At 49.5% G+C, this 14,857-nt stretch overlaps 9 non-coding genes and 1 pseudogene across 9 annotated transcripts; all 10 read left to right on the forward strand.

Annotated features, from left to right (window-relative positions):
* Window positions 1-476: 476 nt before the first annotated feature.
* Window positions 477-667, forward strand: LOC148996136 (U2 spliceosomal RNA). The gene has a single exon (XR_016148304.1). It is a non-coding gene; the product is annotated as a U2 spliceosomal RNA (small nuclear RNA).
* Window positions 668-999: 332 nt separating this feature from the next.
* On the forward strand, window positions 1,000-1,164 carry LOC148996137 (U1 spliceosomal RNA). The gene has a single exon (XR_016148604.1). It is a non-coding gene; the product is annotated as a U1 spliceosomal RNA (small nuclear RNA).
* A 1,111-nt stretch (window positions 1,165-2,275) lies between these two features.
* LOC148996138 (U2 spliceosomal RNA) lies at window positions 2,276-2,466 on the forward strand. Its single transcript, XR_016148305.1, has one exon. It is a non-coding gene; the product is annotated as a U2 spliceosomal RNA (small nuclear RNA).
* A 332-nt stretch (window positions 2,467-2,798) lies between these two features.
* On the forward strand, window positions 2,799-2,963 carry LOC148996139 (U1 spliceosomal RNA). Its single transcript, XR_016148627.1, has one exon. It is a non-coding gene; the product is annotated as a U1 spliceosomal RNA (small nuclear RNA).
* A 6,577-nt stretch (window positions 2,964-9,540) lies between these two features.
* On the forward strand, window positions 9,541-9,713 carry LOC148996140 (U2 spliceosomal RNA; annotated as a pseudogene).
* A 332-nt stretch (window positions 9,714-10,045) lies between these two features.
* LOC148996141 (U1 spliceosomal RNA) lies at window positions 10,046-10,210 on the forward strand. Its single transcript, XR_016147689.1, has one exon. It is a non-coding gene; the product is annotated as a U1 spliceosomal RNA (small nuclear RNA).
* Window positions 10,211-11,321: 1,111 nt separating this feature from the next.
* Window positions 11,322-11,512, forward strand: LOC148996142 (U2 spliceosomal RNA). The gene has a single exon (XR_016148306.1). It is a non-coding gene; the product is annotated as a U2 spliceosomal RNA (small nuclear RNA).
* Window positions 11,513-11,844: 332 nt separating this feature from the next.
* Window positions 11,845-12,009, forward strand: LOC148996143 (U1 spliceosomal RNA). The gene has a single exon (XR_016148645.1). It is a non-coding gene; the product is annotated as a U1 spliceosomal RNA (small nuclear RNA).
* Window positions 12,010-13,120: 1,111 nt separating this feature from the next.
* Window positions 13,121-13,311, forward strand: LOC148996144 (U2 spliceosomal RNA). The gene has a single exon (XR_016148307.1). It is a non-coding gene; the product is annotated as a U2 spliceosomal RNA (small nuclear RNA).
* Window positions 13,312-13,643: 332 nt separating this feature from the next.
* Window positions 13,644-13,808, forward strand: LOC148996145 (U1 spliceosomal RNA). The gene has a single exon (XR_016148671.1). It is a non-coding gene; the product is annotated as a U1 spliceosomal RNA (small nuclear RNA).
* The last annotated feature ends 1,049 nt before the right edge of the window (window positions 13,809-14,857 follow it).

The raw sequence follows: 14,857 nt of genomic DNA on the forward strand, positions 1-14,857 counted from the left end.
GGTTTTTCAGAAAATCCAAAATACCCGAAAATCTCGCCAGCGCGACCACCCAATCCGAGGCATGCATCTTGTTTGGCTCGAGCCAAGGATTCCGGTGATGTAAGACACTTGGGTCTGCGACCGACGGTCGAGGAGTTACGAGCCATTTCGTACTTTTGATCGCTGCAGCGCCACCTTGGGGCCGATCGGGGCGAGCCTTGGTGAGGTTGTAGTACCGGGCCGGTCCTACCATCCCTCAGAGTTTCAAGTCTCTACCACGGACGCTTTGGTCTGCCCGCTCACTTTTAAGGCGGAATGTTGATGATCCAAAATCCCAGGTTGCACTCCAGAGTGTCTTTGCTGTGCACTCTGTTGTGATCCATTTTCGGTGTCAACCAATCTGAGCTGAGCTTGTTTGCCGGCGACCTTAGACCCTCTCGCCGCGGCCCAGGTGGGCGTGGCCTTTGCCGGCTCCCCCGCCTCGGCGTCGCTGCGTCATCGCTTCTCGGCCTTTTGGCTAAGATCAAGTGTAGTATCTGTTCTTATCAGTTTAATATCTGATACGTGCCCTACCCGGGCACCACATATTAAATTGATTTTTGGTCCTGGGAGATGGAATAGGGGCTTGCTCCGTCCACTCCACGCATCGACCCGGTATTGCAGTACTTCTGGGAACGGTGCACCCTCCTAAAGTGTTCAATGAAAGAAATGTAGTGGTCTTGTGTGGCAGACGGTGATAATGGAGCTAGTGTGAGTGGGTGTTGTAGGTGATCATGTGCTATACTAGCCTGGGTAGAATTGTGGTGTAAAAACAAGACAAAAAGGAACCCCTGTTCCTCTGTCGGTTTAACATCTGATCCGTCCACTATTCGGGGACGGCGCATTATGTACATTTATGGCTCATGGAGCCGGATGCGGAGCGTGCAAAAAAAAAAAAAAAAGCCCCTTTTTTGACTGGCAAACCGCTGGTGAGGATTGGGGAGAGGGACAGGGTGCTTCTGACTGAAGGCCTGGGAATTCATACTTACCTGGCAGGGGAGACACCATGATCAGGAAGGTGGTTCACCCAGGGCGAGGCTCGGCCATTGCACTCTGGGTTGTGCTGACCCCTGCGAATTCCCCAAATGTGGGAATCTCGACTGCATAATTTATGGTAGTGGGGGACTGCGTTCGCGCTCTCCCCTGGACAACACTGGTTAAAAGGGCAGATTGTTAAAGCTCCACTTGAGGTTCTTTTGTTTTGTTTTTTTTCTCCACTTCTTCAATATCCAGAGGCAGTCCAGAGAGTTGAACTGCGGCGGTTGCTCGAGAGATACGAAACAGTCTAGGACCGGTCTGTGTGAGGAGGGTTTTCTTTTTTCTCCTCAATTCTTCAAATAGTCTCCAATATTTGACGGACGACTTAGTTCACAGCAGTTGTCCTGGAGGCAAAGTTGTTCGGAATGAGGAGTTCTATCATGTGGTATGAAAACATTGTGCACGTGTGAAACGTCACGTGATACACAGCCACCCATGTTGTGTTTTTTTCTGTTTACAGCGCCACCAAGTGGCCAGTCGCCGCATTCCTCTTCACGTGACCACGGGCTGAGCCCGTACACAGGTGTACCGAGTTGGGTGCAATTGTCTCATTCCGTTGGAGAGTTATAGCCGTTCAAGTAAAGCCCGCCTCGCCCACCCCCAACGTTTTGGCGTACCGTCGCCAACGTGGATGGAAATTCCAACTGTTTCCCGATCCCTGTTGGCAGTCAGACTCCAGAGAATCTTTCTGCACCGGTTTGGGTCAGATCGGGCAAAAAACCTAGGACTAGTGTGCAAAAGTAGGTTTTTCAGAAAATCCAAAATACCCGAAAATCTCGCCAGCGCGACCACCCAATCCGAGGCATGCATCTTGTTCGGCTCGAGCCAAGGATTCCGGTGATGTAAGACACTTGGGTCTGCGACCGACGGTCGAGGAGTTACGAGCCATTTCGTACTTTTGATCGCTGCAGCGCCACCTTGGGGCCGATCGGGGCGAGCCTTGGTGAGGTTGTAGTACCGGGCCGGTCCTACCATCCCTCAGAGTTTCAAGTCTCTACCACGGACGCTTTGGTCTGCCCGCTCACTTTTAAGGCGGAATGTTGATGATCCAAAATCCCAGGTTGCACTCCAGAGTGTCTTTGCTGTGCACTCTGTTGTGATCCATTTTCGGTGTCAACCAATCTGAGCTGAGCTTGTTTGCCGGCGACCTTAGACCCTCTCGCCGCGGCCCAGGTGGGCGTGGCCTTTGCCGGCTCCCCCGCCTCGGCGTCGCTGCGTCATCGCTTCTCGGCCTTTTGGCTAAGATCAAGTGTAGTATCTGTTCTTATCAGTTTAATATCTGATACGTGCCCTACCCGGGCACCACATATTAAATTGATTTTTGGTCCTGGGAGATGGAATAGGGGCTTGCTCCGTCCACTCCACGCATCGACCCGGTATTGCAGTACTTCTGGGAACGGTGCACCCTCCTAAAGTGTTCAATGAAAGAAATGTAGTGGTCTTGTGTGGCAGACGGTGATAATGGAGCTAGTGTGAGTGGGTGTTGTAGGTGATCATGTGCTATACTAGCCTGGGTAGAATTGTGGTGTAAAAACAAGACAAAAAGGAACCCCTGTTCCTCTGTCGGTTTAACATCTGATCCGTCCACTATTCGGGGACGGCGCATTATGTACATTTATGGCTCATGGAGCCGGATGCGGAGCGTGCAAAAAAAAAAAAAAAAGCCCCTTTTTTGACTGGCAAACCGCTGGTGAGGATTGGGGAGAGGGACAGGGTGCTTCTGACTGAAGGCCTGGGAATTCATACTTACCTGGCAGGGGAGACACCATGATCAGGAAGGTGGTTCACCCAGGGCGAGGCTCGGCCATTGCACTCTGGGTTGTGCTGACCCCTGCGAATTCCCCAAATGTGGGAATCTCGACTGCATAATTTATGGTAGTGGGGGACTGCGTTCGCGCTCTCCCCTGGACAACACTGGTTAAAAGGGCAGATTGTTAAAGCTCCACTTGAGGTTCTTTTGTTTTGTTTTTTTTCTCCACTTCTTCAATATCCAGAGGCAGTCCAGAGAGTTGAACTGCGGCGGTTGCTCGAGAGATACGAAACAGTCTAGGACCGGTCTGTGTGAGGAGGGTTTTCTTTTTTCTCCTCAATTCTTCAAATAGTCTCCAATATTTGACGGACGACTTAGTTCACAGCAGTTGTCCTGGAGGCAAAGTTGTTCGGAATGAGGAGTTCTATCATGTGGTATGAAAACATTGTGCACGTGTGAAACGTCACGTGATACACAGCCACCCATGTTGTGTTTTTTTCTGTTTACAGCGCCACCAAGTGGCCAGTCGCCGCATTCCTCTTCACGTGACCACGGGCTGAGCCCGTACACAGGTGTACCGAGTTGGGTGCAATTGTCTCATTCCGTTGGAGAGTTATAGCCGTTCAAGTAAAGCCCGCCTCGCCCACCCCCAACGTTTTGGCGTACCGTCGCCAACGTGGATGGAAATTCCAACTGTTTCCCGATCCCTGTTGGCAGTCAGACTCCAGAGAATCTTTCTGCACCGGTTTGGGTCAGATCGGGCAAAAAACCTAGGACTAGTGTGCAAAAGTAGGTTTTTCAGAAAATCCAAAATACCCGAAAATCTCGCCAGCGCGACCACCCAATCCGAGGCATGCATCTTGTTCGGCTCGAGCCAAGGATTCCGGTGATGTAAGACACTTGGGTCTGCGACCGACGGTCGAGGAGTTACGAGCCATTTCGTACTTTTGATCGCTGCAGCGCCACCTTGGGGCCGATCGGGGCGAGCCTTGGTGAGGTTGTAGTACCGGGCCGGTCCTACCATCCCTCAGAGTTTCAAGTCTCTACCACGGACGCTTTGGTCTGCCCGCTCACTTTTAAGGCGGAATGTTGATGATCCAAAATCCCAGGTTGCACTCCAGAGTGTCTTTGCTGTGCACTCTGTTGTGATCCATTTTCGGTGTCAACCAATCTGAGCTGAGCTTGTTTGCCGGCGACCTTAGACCCTCTCGCCGCGGCCCAGGTGGGCGTGGCCTTTGCCGGCTCCCCCGCCTCGGCGTCGCTGCGTCATCGCTTCTCGGCCTTTTGGCTAAGATCAAGTGGTCTGGTCGGACGTCTGAGACAGCGATCGCCTCTTGTTGGACTTGGTCTCGTGTGTTGCTTGTCACACGGGACATACACCCTTCAGGAGGTACATTGACAAGCGGCTTTTAATTGACGACTCGTTCTACGAGGAATCTTCTGGTTTTAAGGTAAGCAGGTTTTAATTTATTTATTGTATATTTATTGTTGGATTTTAGCCGCAGCAGGCTAGTGGTGCCTCCAACATGTCGGCTGCTCGTGCCGGCATGAGGAGGCACCACAGCGTGCGTTTTAAATTTAAGACAAAGGAGGATGGCACTCTCCAGGCGATGTCCAGGTTGGACTTTTCCAGGAAGTGCATCCAACAGACTCTCGGTTTTAAGGCTATTGATATTAACTGCTTGTTGACTCTGCCCCTGAATCATGGCTTCGACGTTAGTTTTGCTTCTGCTTCCTTGCTAAGTACTTTTTGGGCTCGGTATGAATTGTGTAAAGCCAATTTCTCCATGTTCACTGTGGAAAAACTGACTGATAATTCGCTGAAAGTGGTGATTGTCAGGATGTTTAATGAAACAGTTAGTGGAGAAGACATTGCTGTATGGTTGGCAAGATATTGCTCTATTCGTGGTCAACCAGTCAAGGTTTTAGATGAAGACGGTATCTGGAGCTGTGCGTGGAGAGTGCCCATTAAACAATGGGCAGATCCCAACAGCTACCATGGCCTGAGTCAAATTCCTTCTATGATTGTGTTGGGAGAGAATAGAGGTTACATCCATTATCAAGGGATGCCCAAGCTATGCCGCAAGTGTGGCCAACTTGGGCATCTCGCCGAGGCGTGCCAAGAAGTAGTGTGTAGGAAGTGCAGAGAAATTGGACACACTTTTGAAGAGTGCAAAAATGGCAGAAAGTGCAACCTCTGTGGAGAATCATCCCATCTCTACAGAGACTGCCCCCAAAGTTTTGCCAACAAGCTAAAAAACAACAAAATGGCCGCCCCACCCAAAGAGCAAACGATAAAGGAGGCGGGCCCTGAGGTTTTGGCGGGAAATTCAAATCCTCAGCCAGCCTCAGGGATTGGACTGGAAGAAGGAAGTGGGGCGGCCACAGGGGCGGAGTCAACTCGAACAGCTGGTCAGGGGGAGGAAGCCAATCCTCAAAATGATAATGGTAAAGAAGAGGTGGACGACAAAGAGGAGGAAACGGCTTCCTCCCTTGTCACCGTGTCTGAGGCTAGTGGGTCAACTAGTGGGAGTGAGACAGATTCTTCTCTTCCCAATGCTCAAGTGCAGAAAAGAACTGCGAGATCTCCTCTGGTCCAAACCGAGGAGAAAAAGCTGCGGGTAGCGCACCGGCTAGATAGTTCCCCCATGGAAGATCTAGACCGTGTGTGGCCCACAGACTCTCCTAATGAAGTATCTTTTCTGCATTTTAAGCTAAGAACATCGACGCCAAAGGCTTCACAAGAGGTTCTCTCTGTGAGCCCTGAGACGTCAAGCACTTTCCTCCCTGATCCCAGGCTTTCTGGGGAAAAGGGACGGCAAGTGCAACAAGAAATAACCTGATTTTAATTAAATCTCTGTAGTCCTTTTGTTGCTTTTAAATGTCTCATACCCTTTTAACCATACTGCTCATGGCTCTCACTATCTCCACCATCAATGTGAGAAGTGTGAGGAGCAATATACGAGCACAGAGTGTCCTATCCTTTTTAAAAACTTTTAAGTCAGATGTGTTTTTATTACAAGAATGTGGCCTGCCTTTTTTATCCAATTACAGAAAGTGGGAGGAGATTTGGACCCCAGGAGTTTCCGTTTGGAGTGGGTCCAATTTTAATAAAAATGACGGTGTCGCCATTTTAATACAAAACCCTAATATCTTGGTGAAGGGCAGCACTGTGGTGAGGGACGGGCGGGCAATTTTAGCTAATCTGACTTTTTTAGGTAAGGATTTTAACATTTTAAATGTGTATGGTTTTACAGACAAAAACAATAGGTATGAGCTTTTAGAAGACCTGCGGCCCCACATGTTAGGTAGGGCTCCCCTAGTGGTAGCAGGGGATTTTAATTGCGTTTTAACCAAGAAAGACAGGAAGAGGACAGAGGATTTTAAAGTTGACAAAACGTCGGTTTTATTGCAGGATTTAGTTAGAGATTTTAAATTAGTGGACTGTTTTAAAGCAATGCATCAGAGAGAGGAGGGCTTCACCTGGTTCAGTGGTGACGGCACCAGAGCCTCTCGCATTGACTACGTTTTTACACGGGACTGCCTGCCAACCGATGCAACATTAACCCCCCTCTTTTTTTCAGATCACACAATGCTGTCATGCACCCTTTCACTCCCCACTGGTGTGACTGCAGGGGGAGGGCTGTGGAAGCTGAACTGCTCCCTTTTGGAAGATAGAGATGTAGTCAGTGAGTACAGGGAGCAGTTCAGCCAATGGCAGACCCTCCAAGACTTCTACGACTCACGTGCACAGTGGTGGGAGATGGTAAAAGAACGGACGAGACAGTTTTTTAGAAAGATAGGAAAAATCAAAAAGAATAGATTAAATCGACGCATGATGGGGCTGCAAAAACGACTACAGAGATATTTTAACCTTTTAAACGATGGGATTGATTTTAGTGAAGAAATCAAAGAAATAAAGCAAGAAATGTCAGTTTTATCCGAAATTCAAAGCAAAGGTGTCATTTTAAGGAGCAGGGAGAAGGAGATTGAGGAAGGTGAAAGGTGCACGAGGTATTTCTTTAAAAGAATTATTTCACGGGGTGGGGCAATCACAGCTTTGAAAAGTGGAGGGAGGGAGGTTTACACCACAAAAGAAATTTTAAAGGAAACTGAAGTATTTTATGAAAACCTATACAGCACCAAAGAAGTCCACAATGACACATTACAGGAGGTTTTAGAGTTTTTAGAAAAGAAAGTCGAAGGCGAAGGTACAATTTTATCTCAAGATTTCAACATTTTAGAAATTCACAAAGCACTCAAAAGTTTTAAACGAGGAAAGTCCCCCGGCACCGATGGACTTCCTCTGGAGTTTTATTTGACTTTTTGGGATATTTTAGCTTTCGACTTACTGACTGTTTTTAAAGAATTTGAGACTCTTGAAAGACTTCCTGACAGCTTTAGAATAGGGATAGTTTCACTCTTACATAAGAAAGGGGACAAGACTGACTTACGGAACTGGCGACCCATCACTCTTTTAAATGTCGACTGTAAACTTTTTAGCAAAATTTTAGCCACACGCATGTCGACAGTTTTAGAGGACGTAATCCACCCGGATCAAGCATGCGCTGTGCCAGGAAGGAAGATCACGGACAGCCTGGTGCTGATCAGAGACGCCATCTGTTATGCGAGAGACAGAAACCTTCGGCTAGTAGTCCTAAATTTAGACTTTGAAAAAGCATTCGACCGTATCTCGCACCAGTTCCTTTTTAAGGTACTGGGTAAAATGGGATTTCCAGGGCGGTTCATAGCCTGGGTGGGACTGCTGTACAACAGTCTGGTCAGCAGAATTGTAGTTAATGGGCATTTATCCAAAGCTGTTAATATCTACAGCGGCGTCCGTCAGGGGTGTCCCTTATCTCCCCTTCTGTATGTGGCTTGTATAGAGCCACTGGCACAAATCTTGAGAAGGGACAAATGGATTAAAGGACTAGGCATTCCAGGGACTAGTGGACTGACGGCAACCTGCGTTTTATACATGGACGACGTGACCCTTTTAGCAACGGACGTTTTATCGGTACGAAGAGCAATGGACTTGACTGACTGGTACGGTCGGGCCTCAGGCGCCAAGCTCAATAGGAGCAAGTCTGAGGCCCAGCTCTTCGGGCCGTGGGGGAACGTTGACAAAGGTGGACTAGATTTGGATTTTAAAGATAATAATTTGAAAATTTTAGGTGTTAAATTTGACAGGGAGGGTGGAGGACAGGGTAACTGGACTGACATGTTAGGGAAAGTTAGGCAAAGACTGGGCTTTTGGGGACTAAGAAATCTGACGATTGAAGGCAAGATTTTAATTTTTAAAGCTGTGATTTTACCACTGATTTTACTTGTCTGTTCTGTTTTTAGTCCCCCACGAAGTTTCCTGATTGACCTGGAGAGAGCAGTGTTTTACTTCCTGTGGGGGTCCAAGTGGGAGCGACTCAAAAGAGAAGTAGTGAAGAAAAGGAAGGAGAATGGCGGAAAAGGGCTCCCAGACCCCCACCTGTTTTTAGGCAGCCGCTTCACTGCCCTCCACATTAAATACGCCCTGACCCCATCCAGAGAACACAAGACAGCAGCCATGACCCGATTCTGGATGGGGTCATACTTAAGATCTTTGAAAATTTTACCCGTTGATCTTAAATGTCCAGTGTCTTTTAATCTGTCAAAAGAACATCTTTTTATTAAGAATTTTTTAAAGAAATACCTTTTAGAAACGAATGATGCCACTGTTTTAACTAACCACAAGTCTCTTGTCTCTCTTGTGCAGGATCGAGAATCGGTGAGTCCAGTTCCAGGCCTCACACTAGGTGAGGCCAAAGACGTTTGGAGGAACGCAGCCCACCCAGCTCTCCAGAACAGGCTTAAGGACTTGTCGTGGATGGTGGCCCATGAGATCCTCCCGGTCAGGGCGGTTATGCACTCCAGAGGCATGGCCAAAAACCCCACCTGCCCACGGTCCGGATGTGGTTCCCCGGAGACCGTCTACCATCTGCTCTGGGAGTGCGGTGCTGCGCGGGACCTGTGGGCCAAGACCAGCCCCCTGGTTTTCCCGTGCCTGCCGGCGGGTCGGGCCCAGGTGGGATACAGGCTCGCCATCCTGGGGGTGGGTCAGGGCTTGAAGGAGCTAACATCACAGCAATTTACCTCGCTCTGGCTCACCCTCAACCATATCAAGGATGCCATCTGGGCCACCAGAAACCTGCTGGTGGGGAAACGCGTTACGGTGCCCCTCCACGCGTGCGAGCAATTAGTTAGATCTGCGCTGCAGGAGGCGCCGGACGTCGTTATTCGGATGGGGGGGCTGGGGTCACACCAAAGAGGTCCCGGCCACCCCCGACCCAGGCCGCCCGTAGATGCACCCTCACCACACCGGCTACGGGAACAGCGGGCCAGCGGGCCGGAGGAGAGGGGATCTCCGCTGGGCGCTGGAAGCGAGGAGTCTGGGGCCTGTTCTGGAGACCTGGAGTGAATGGACATTCTTGATAGGGACTCACCCTCGATCCTGTACAAGAGATGTTTTATGTGGCATAATTTATTGTTTTATTGTTTTTATTTGACATGTTTTATTGTTTTATTCCTATTATTTAAACCATTTACCTTTCTTTTAAAACATACATGGACTTTTTACACAACACACAAACACAAGAAACTTTTAACAGTAAATAATGTGTCCCTTTTAATATGTGTAAAAATGTGATCTAAAAGAAAAAATGTACATGCAAATGGAAATAATGGAATGACACTGTGACAATAAAACTTTTCGAAAGAAAAATCTGTTCTTATCAGTTTAATATCTGATACGTGCCCTACCCGGGCACCACATATTAAATTGATTTTTGGTCCTGGGAGATGGAATAGGGGCTTGCTCCGTCCACTCCACGCATCGACCCGGTATTGCAGTACTTCTGGGAACGGTGCACCCTCCTAAAGTGTTCAATGAAAGAAATGTAGTGGTCTTGTGTGGCAGACGGTGATAATGGAGCTAGTGTGAGTGGGTGTTGTAGGTGATCATGTGCTATACTAGCCTGGGTAGAATTGTGGTGTAAAAACAAGACAAAAAGGAACCCCTGTTCCTCTGTCGGTTTAACATCTGATCCGTCCACTATTCGGGGACGGCGCATTATGTACATTTATGGCTCATGGAGCCGGATGCGGAGCGTGCAAAAAAAAAAAAAAAAGCCCCTTTTTTGACTGGCAAACCGCTGGTGAGGATTGGGGAGAGGGACAGGGTGCTTCTGACTGAAGGCCTGGGAATTCATACTTACCTGGCAGGGGAGACACCATGATCAGGAAGGTGGTTCACCCAGGGCGAGGCTCGGCCATTGCACTCTGGGTTGTGCTGACCACTGCGAATTCCCCAAATGTGGGAATCTCGACTGCATAATTTATGGTAGTGGGGGACTGCGTTCGCGCTCTCCCCTGGACAACACTGGTTAAAAGGGCAGATTGTTAAAGCTCCACTTGAGGTTCTTTTGTTTTGTTTTTTTTCTCCACTTCTTCAATATCCAGAGGCAGTCCAGAGAGTTGAACTGCGGCGGTTGCTCGAGAGATACGAAACAGTCTAGGACCGGTCTGTGTGAGGAGGGTTTTCTTTTTTCTCCTCAATTCTTCAAATAGTCTCCAATATTTGACGGACGACTTAGTTCACAGCAGTTGTCCTGGAGGCAAAGTTGTTCGGAATGAGGAGTTCTATCATGTGGTATGAAAACATTGTGCACGTGTGAAACGTCACGTGATACACAGCCACCCATGTTGTGTTTTTTTCTGTTTACAGCGCCACCAAGTGGCCAGTCGCCGCATTCCTCTTCACGTGACCACGGGCTGAGCCCGTACACAGGTGTACCGAGTTGGGTGCAATTGTCTCATTCCGTTGGAGAGTTATAGCCGTTCAAGTAAAGCCCGCCTCGCCCACCCCCAACGTTTTGGCGTACCGTCGCCAACGTGGATGGAAATTCCAACTGTTTCCCGATCCCTGTTGGCAGTCAGACTCCAGAGAATCTTTCTGCACCGGTTTGGGTCAGATCGGGCAAAAAACCTAGGACTAGTGTGCAAAAGTAGGTTTTTCAGAAAATCCAAAATACCCGAAAATCTCGCCAGCGCGACCACCCAATCCGAGGCATGCATCTTGTTCGGCTCGAGCCAAGGATTCCGGTGATGTAAGACACTTGGGTCTGCGACCGACGGTCGAGGAGTTACGAGCCATTTCGTACTTTTGATCGCTGCAGCGCCACCTTGGGGCCGATCGGGGCGAGCCTTGGTGAGGTTGTAGTACCGGGCCGGTCCTACCATCCCTCAGAGTTTCAAGTCTCTACCACGGACGCTTTGGTCTGCCCGCTCACTTTTAAGGCGGAATGTTGATGATCCAAAATCCCAGGTTGCACTCCAGAGTGTCTTTGCTGTGCACTCTGTTGTGATCCATTTTCGGTGTCAACCAATCTGAGCTGAGCTTGTTTGCCGGCGACCTTAGACCCTCTCGCCGCGGCCCAGGTGGGCGTGGCCTTTGCCGGCTCCCCCGCCTCGGCGTCGCTGCGTCATCGCTTCTCGGCCTTTTGGCTAAGATCAAGTGTAGTATCTGTTCTTATCAGTTTAATATCTGATACGTGCCCTACCCGGGCACCACATATTAAATTGATTTTTGGTCCTGGGAGATGGAATAGGGGCTTGCTCCGTCCACTCCACGCATCGACCCGGTATTGCAGTACTTCTGGGAACGGTGCACCCTCCTAAAGTGTTCAATGAAAGAAATGTAGTGGTCTTGTGTGGCAGACGGTGATAATGGAGCTAGTGTGAGTGGGTGTTGTAGGTGATCATGTGCTATACTAGCCTGGGTAGAATTGTGGTGTAAAAACAAGACAAAAAGGAACCCCTGTTCCTCTGTCGGTTTAACATCTGATCCGTCCACTATTCGGGGACGGCGCATTATGTACATTTATGGCTCATGGAGCCGGATGCGGAGCGTGCAAAAAAAAAAAAAAAAGCCCCTTTTTTGACTGGCAAACCGCTGGTGAGGATTGGGGAGAGGGACAGGGTGCTTCTGACTGAAGGCCTGGGAATTCATACTTACCTGGCAGGGGAGACACCATGATCAGGAAGGTGGTTCACCCAGGGCGAGGCTCGGCCATTGCACTCTGGGTTGTGCTGACCCCTGCGAATTCCCCAAATGTGGGAATCTCGACTGCATAATTTATGGTAGTGGGGGACTGCGTTCGCGCTCTCCCCTGGACAACACTGGTTAAAAGGGCAGATTGTTAAAGCTCCACTTGAGGTTCTTTTGTTTTGTTTTTTTTCTCCACTTCTTCAATATCCAGAGGCAGTCCAGAGAGTTGAACTGCGGCGGTTGCTCGAGAGATACGAAACAGTCTAGGACCGGTCTGTGTGAGGAGGGTTTTCTTTTTTCTCCTCAATTCTTCAAATAGTCTCCAATATTTGACGGACGACTTAGTTCACAGCAGTTGTCCTGGAGGCAAAGTTGTTCGGAATGAGGAGTTCTATCATGTGGTATGAAAACATTGTGCACGTGTGAAACGTCACGTGATACACAGCCACCCATGTTGTGTTTTTTTCTGTTTACAGCGCCACCAAGTGGCCAGTCGCCGCATTCCTCTTCACGTGACCACGGGCTGAGCCCGTACACAGGTGTACCGAGTTGGGTGCAATTGTCTCATTCCGTTGGAGAGTTATAGCCGTTCAAGTAAAGCCCGCCTCGCCCACCCCCAACGTTTTGGCGTACCGTCGCCAACGTGGATGGAAATTCCAACTGTTTCCCGATCCCTGTTGGCAGTCAGACTCCAGAGAATCTTTCTGCACCGGTTTGGGTCAGATCGGGCAAAAAACCTAGGACTAGTGTGCAAAAGTAGGTTTTTCAGAAAATCCAAAATACCCGAAAATCTCGCCAGCGCGACCACCCAATCCGAGGCATGCATCTTGTTCGGCTCGAGCCAAGGATTCCGGTGATGTAAGACACTTGGGTCTGCGACCGACGGTCGAGGAGTTACGAGCCATTTCGTACTTTTGATCGCTGCAGCGCCACCTTGGGGCCGATCGGGGCGAGCCTTGGTGAGGTTGTAGTACCGGGCCGGTCCTACCATCCCTCAGAGTTTCAAGTCTCTACCACGGACGCTTTGGTCTGCCCGCTCACTTTTAAGGCGGAATGTTGATGATCCAAAATCCCAGGTTGCACTCCAGAGTGTCTTTGCTGTGCACTCTGTTGTGATCCATTTTCGGTGTCAACCAATCTGAGCTGAGCTTGTTTGCCGGCGACCTTAGACCCTCTCGCCGCGGCCCAGGTGGGCGTGGCCTTTGCCGGCTCCCCCGCCTCGGCGTCGCTGCGTCATCGCTTCTCGGCCTTTTGGCTAAGATCAAGTGTAGTATCTGTTCTTATCAGTTTAATATCTGATACGTGCCCTACCCGGGCACCACATATTAAATTGATTTTTGGTCCTGGGAGATGGAATAGGGGCTTGCTCCGTCCACTCCACGCATCGACCCGGTATTGCAGTACTTCTGGGAACGGTGCACCCTCCTAAAGTGTTCAATGAAAGAAATGTAGTGGTCTTGTGTGGCAGACGGTGATAATGGAGCTAGTGTGAGTGGGTGTTGTAGGTGATCATGTGCTATACTAGCCTGGGTAGAATTGTGGTGTAAAAACAAGACAAAAAGGAACCCCTGTTCCTCTGTCGGTTTAACATCTGATCCGTCCACTATTCGGGGACGGCGCATTATGTACATTTATGGCTCATGGAGCCGGATGCGGAGCGTGCAAAAAAAAAAAAAAAAGCCCCTTTTTTGACTGGCAAACCGCTGGTGAGGATTGGGGAGAGGGACAGGGTGCTTCTGACTGAAGGCCTGGGAATTCATACTTACCTGGCAGGGGAGACACCATGATCAGGAAGGTGGTTCACCCAGGGCGAGGCTCGGCCATTGCACTCTGGGTTGTGCTGACCCCTGCGAATTCCCCAAATGTGGGAATCTCGACTGCATAATTTATGGTAGTGGGGGACTGCGTTCGCGCTCTCCCCTGGACAACACTGGTTAAAAGGGCAGATTGTTAAAGCTCCACTTGAGGTTCTTTTGTTTTGTTTTTTTTCTCCACTTCTTCAATATCCAGAGGCAGTCCAGAGAGTTGAACTGCGGCGGTTGCTCGAGAGATACGAAACAGTCTAGGACCGGTCTGTGTGAGGAGGGTTTTCTTTTTTCTCCTCAATTCTTCAAATAGTCTCCAATATTTGACGGACGACTTAGTTCACAGCAGTTGTCCTGGAGGCAAAGTTGTTCGGAATGAGGAGTTCTATCATGTGGTATGAAAACATTGTGCACGTGTGAAACGTCACGTGATACACAGCCACCCATGTTGTGTTTTTTTCTGTTTACAGCGCCACCAAGTGGCCAGTCGCCGCATTCCTCTTCACGTGACCACGGGCTGAGCCCGTACACAGGTGTACCGAGTTGGGTGCAATTGTCTCATTCCGTTGGAGAGTTATAGCCGTTCAAGTAAAGCCCGCCTCGCCCACCCCCAACGTTTTGGCGTACCGTCGCCAACGTGGATGGAAATTCCAACTGTTTCCCGATCCCTGTTGGCAGTCAGACTCCAGAGAATCTTTCTGCACCGGTTTGGGTCAGATCGGGCAAAAAACCTAGGACTAGTGTGCAAAAGTAGGTTTTTCAGAAAATCCAAAATACCCGAAAATCTCGCCAGCGCGACCACCCAATCCGAGGCATGCATCTTGTTCGGCTCGAGCCAAGGATTCCGGTGATGTAAGACACTTGGGTCTGCGACCGACGGTCGAGGAGTTACGAGCCATTTCGTACTTTTGATCGCTGCAGCGCCACCTTGGGGCCGATCGGGGCGAGCCTTGGTGAGGTTGTAGTACCGGGCCGGTCCTACCATCCCTCAGAGTTTCAAGTCTCTACCACGGACGCTTTGGTCTGCCCGCTCACTTTTAAGGCGGAATGTTGATGATCCAAAATCCCAGGTTGCACTCCAGAGTGTCTTTGCTGTGCACTCTGTTGTGATCCATTTTCGGTGTCAACCAATCTGAGCTGAGCTTGTTTGCCGGCGACCTTAGACCC

This window comes from Pimephales promelas, chromosome 2 (assembly GCF_988280905.1).
Source record: "Pimephales promelas chromosome 2, fPimPro1.hap1.1, whole genome shotgun sequence".
Taxonomy (NCBI): domain Eukaryota; kingdom Metazoa; phylum Chordata; class Actinopteri; order Cypriniformes; family Leuciscidae; genus Pimephales; species Pimephales promelas.